We start from the raw sequence: 5,023 nt of genomic DNA on the forward strand, positions 1-5,023 counted from the left end.
AAGTTCTTTGATATAATCGAGAATATCCTCTTACATAATCTACCTGTGACCGCTATATTGTATGGTATGTTATACCATATGTAGTTGCGTAATTTATTTTTACTTTGCTTAGAAATTATTCTATTTCTATTATCATTCCTATCGTTAGGGTTTTCTTCGCGTGAGCTAATATATATGTGTGTGTGTGTGTCTGTGTTTGTCCCCCCAGCATCGCTTGACAACCAATGGTGGTGTGTTTATGTCCCCATAACTTAGCAGTTTGGCAAAAGAGACGGATGGAATAAGTACTAGGCATCCAAAGAATAAGTCCTGGGGTCGATTTGCTTGACTAAAGGCAGTGCTTCAACATGGCCGCAGTCAAATGACTGAAACAAGTAAACGAGTAATACACATATCTCTCTATCTATCTGCCTGTCTGTATGCATGTATGTATGTGTGTATGTACTTACCTCTCACTTTATTAATTATTCATACACACACTTCATTAATCATATGCAGATACTGTTACACTTCACATCATACACGCATACAGAGACAGATACTCCCACATATACACTTAGACACCTACATCGAACATTCTTAAAACAGGTATGTCATTTCTAAAATTCATTCATTGAAACACTCTTCATAAGCACACATGAGAACACTCACACACCCATACGTGCTTTTACCTTCCCAGGTATAAGCACTTTTGGAAATACACATGCATACACATACACATACACACACACATGCGCACACATGTATGCACACAGACACACATATGGGTGTGTGTATGTATATGTGTATGTTTATAATGCAAAACTGCTGTTGGGTACGCATATAGTCACTGATGTACATATATATACGTGTACACACTCACAGACAGCCATATATACCCATAGCTACATATACTCAAATACATGGGTATATACGTATGTGAGCATACATTATATACATACATATACATACACGCATGACTGAATACACAAAACACACCCATACACATATTTATCATATAAATGTATTCAGCTTGTGGAGAGAGAGAGAGAGAGAAATGATTTCAAACATACATTCACATATTTCTCCATTTACAAACACAAGCCATACCCCACCCCACACACACATACAATCTCAGAAATATATACATACTCTAATACCCAGTTTTTAAGGCTTTCTCAACAGATTCAATTCATTCATTTCTTCCCACAAACTTAAATAAAGGTGTGTATCTGATACGTGTTTGACAGAACATATTCACACACACACACACACACACACACAAATACAAACATACACAAACACAGAGATGCAATGAGCTAATGAGACAGCCTGTACAAAATGACTGAAGTTGCTAGAAATAGCCAAAATCACCCTCAGATCATACCTCTTCAAGATGGAAGTGTATGATGTGAGGGAAATTTGGAATATAGTTTCTATTCTATGCCTATATGTATTATAATAACAGTATTTCAAGAAAGGAAATATATGTATATATTTTCAGTTTATATTTATACTTCAGTAATGTGAGTGTTGATATATTCATTCTTATTCATTATTTAGTCATTTAATATTCATATTAAATAATTCAAGTTATACTTTCAATAATAGCAGTATTAGATTCTGACCTTTCCTGTTGAAGGTTGGCAGTAGTAAGTTCATGTGTGCTTATTCTTTTACTCTCTTTTACTCTTTTACTTGTTTCAGTCATTTGACTGCGGCCATGCTGGAGCACCACCTTTAGTCGAGCAAATTGACCCCAGGACTTATTCTTTGGAAGCCTAGTACTTATTCTATCGGTCTCTTTGCCGAACCGCTAAGTTACGGGGACGTAAAGACACCAGCATCAGTTGTTAAGCGATGTTGGGGGGACAAACACAGACACACAACTGTCTGACAGTTCTGCTGCAATTTTTTATAAATTGCCTCTATAAAAGAAAAAAGCATAACATTATTATAATGGCTTTAGCTCTTTGCTATACATTAATTAGCTTGGATAATAGACATAACTAACTTCCTCATGCCATCCTGATTATGGCAGACAACACACTTGATTGACAAAGAATACGTAACATTTAGTTCATGTGTATAATATGTACTTCTAATATGTACGTTCAAAAGCCTGCAAAAGATAGTGAACATTTTACACAAATAATACACCAATCACACACACACACACACATACATGCACACACACACATGCATATATAATTGTTTAACAAATATAGGATTTAAATGTAAGCTTCTGTAAGTTTCATGGCTTGATAATACAATAGCTGGATGAGCTTGCATAGTGTACCATATACTATCCTGCAATCTTTCAAGTGTTTTGAGCCTGAAAGATTTCAGAATAGTACACAGTACACTATACAATCTCATATGGTTGCTGTACTACCAGAGTATTAAACTTCTAGTAGCTCATGTTTAAATCCCATGTTTGTTAAATAATATTTATCTATCACTGGGAAGAGAAGGAATAATTCATGAGCGTTTATTTCCAATTTAAAAATGCACACAGAAATAAAACACATTGGCAAAATGCTTTATGCTATTTAAAAGATAATTTTTTGCTCTACAAGATAGTGTGTTTTTATTTTTTTGATTTTTTGATTTTTGTGTATTTTCAGATCATTAAAATGAAATGTCAAGTGGACGAAACCGAGCATCTTCAACACTGGTGACACTTTGATGGCATTAATATCATAAGATTTGAGCTGATAAATAAAAGTCTAAACACCTAGGAGCCATTTCAAATTTCTTTCAAATTCTCTACTCCGTCTTTGAACACCTGATGAGATGGACATATCCTACATGCCACAAAATTGTAAGTAATGTGGAGTTGAGTTAAATTGCTCATAAATACGTGTGACTCTAATGAAATGTGTTGAGTGCTACTTTCTTTCATTTACTTTCTCACTTGTTTACACACCAGTGGATTTTTGAATCTGCTGCAGTCACAGAGAGGGTCATAGCCCAAATAATTAGGGAGAGAATCAGTCTAGATGAGATGCAGTTTGGGTTTGTGCCAGGGAAAAGCACCACTGATGCTATATTTCTGGTAAGACAGCTGCAGGAGAAATACCTAGCCAAAGATAAACCTCTATACCTGGCTTCTGTTGACATAGAGAAAGCCTTTGACAAGATCCCCTGATGCCTTACCTGGTGATCAATGCGGAAACTAGGAATAGATGAGTGGTTAGTGAGAGCTGTAAGAGCCATGTACAGGGATGCTGTCAGTAAGGTGAGGGTTGAAAATGAGTACAGTGAAGAATTCACAGTAGGGGTCCACCAATGATCAGTCCTCAGCCCCCTCTTTTCATCATAGTCCTTCAGGCAATAACAGAGGAATTCAAGACAGGATGCCCCTGGGAGTTTCTCTATGCTGAATACATTGTTCTAATAGCTGCATCACTCTCAGAACTAGAGGAGAAGTTTCAAGTGTGGAAGCAAGGACTAGAATCGAAGGGTCTTAGAGTCAATCTAGCAAAAACCAAAGTCTTAATAAGTAGGAAGGCAGGCAAACCACAAACCACAGGTAGATGGCCCTACTCGGTATGTAGAAAAGGAATAGGTAGAAACTCCATAAGATGTCCCTGGTGTAAGCTATGGATGCATAAGAGGTGCAGCAATATCAAAAGAAGGCTAACTGGGAAGATAGTTTTTGTGTGTGGCAAATGCTCAGGGGCAAATGTGCAGAAAACAGCCTCCATCACATTCCAGGGGAAAAAGCTAGTAGTTGATAGCCTCCGTTACCTAGGTGACCAAGTCAGTAGCAGGGGTGGTTGCTCTGAGAGTGTAGCTGCTAGAATAAGAATAGCCTGGGCAAATTTCAGAGAGCTCCTACATCTGCTGGGCCTCTCGCTCCAAGTAAAAGGTAGACTGTATGATGCATGTGTGCAAACAGCCATGCTACATGGCAGTGAATCATGGGCTGTGACTGCTGAGGACATGTGTAAGCTTGCAGGGAATGAAGCTAGTATTCTCCACTGGATGTGTAATGTCAGTGTGCATACGCGACAAAGTGTAAGCACCCCAAGAGAAAAGTTGGACATAAGAAACATCAAATGTAGTGTGCAAGAGAGATGATTTAGCTGGTATGGTCATGTGTTGCCTATGGATGAGGACAGCTGGGTGAAAAAGTGTCACACCCTAGCAGTTGAGGGAACCTGTGGAAGAGGTAGCCCAGGAAGACCTGGGATAAGGTGGTGAAGCACAACCTTCGAAAATTGGGCCTCACCGAGGCAAAAACAAGTGACCGAGACCTTTGGAGATATGCTGTGCTTGAGAAGACCTGGCAAGCCAAGTGAAACCATAACCATGGCCTATGGCAGTGCAGCATAACCAGCCCATTTAAGAGCACCCTTCAATCTTTGGGCAATAAACTGCGCTTGCGAATACTTGCTGAGGCAAGTGAAGTCATTGTCGTGGCCGATGACAGTACCACCTGATTGCCACCCGTTCCGGTGGCATGTAAAAAGCGCCATCCGAGCATGGTCATTGCCAGTGCTGCCTGACTGGCCCCTGTGGTGGTGGAATGTAAAAAGCACCCACTACACTCATGGAGTGGTTGGCATTAGGAAGGGCATCCAGCTGTAGAAACATTGACAGATCGCATTGGTGTCTGGCGTTGCCTTCTAGCTCGCCAGCTCTCAGTCAAACCGTCCAACCCATGCCAGCATAGAAAGCAGATGTAAAACGACGACGATGATGATGATGATGATGTTAGCTGTCTATCTTTCTCAATTTTTTTTCTTTCTTCTTGTTTTTTTGTTTATCTTGTTAACTCTTATCACATAACTATTCTTCAGTGACACATTTTCCTGCAGATATTTTGTATTTTTAGTCTCCTGATAAACGTGGCATTTATTATTGCTGCAGAAGCAATTATATAGACATAAATTTTTTAATAGAAATACCATCCTTCTTTCACATGATCTATCTATCTATCTATCTATCTAGATATCTAGCTAGCTAGCTACCTCTATATGCGTGTGTGTGTGTATATATGAATATGTATATATATATATATATATATATATATATA

The 5,023-nt window shown here is 38.6% G+C and overlaps 1 long non-coding RNA gene across 1 annotated transcript in view; it reads left to right on the top strand.

Moving 5' to 3' along the window:
• LOC128247017 (uncharacterized) overlaps window positions 1–5,023 on the top strand; it is a 58,716-nt gene that overhangs the window by 23,263 nt on the left and 30,430 nt on the right. The window contains exon 2 of the long non-coding RNA XR_008263420.1: window positions 2,607–2,803. This is a non-coding gene — a long non-coding RNA (uncharacterized LOC128247017). The remainder of the gene's footprint in view (window positions 1–2,606; window positions 2,804–5,023) is intronic.

The sequence above is a fragment of the Octopus bimaculoides genome, chromosome 2 (genome assembly GCF_001194135.2).
Source record: "Octopus bimaculoides isolate UCB-OBI-ISO-001 chromosome 2, ASM119413v2, whole genome shotgun sequence".
In the NCBI taxonomy this organism is placed as follows: Eukaryota; Metazoa; Mollusca; class Cephalopoda; order Octopoda; family Octopodidae; genus Octopus; species Octopus bimaculoides.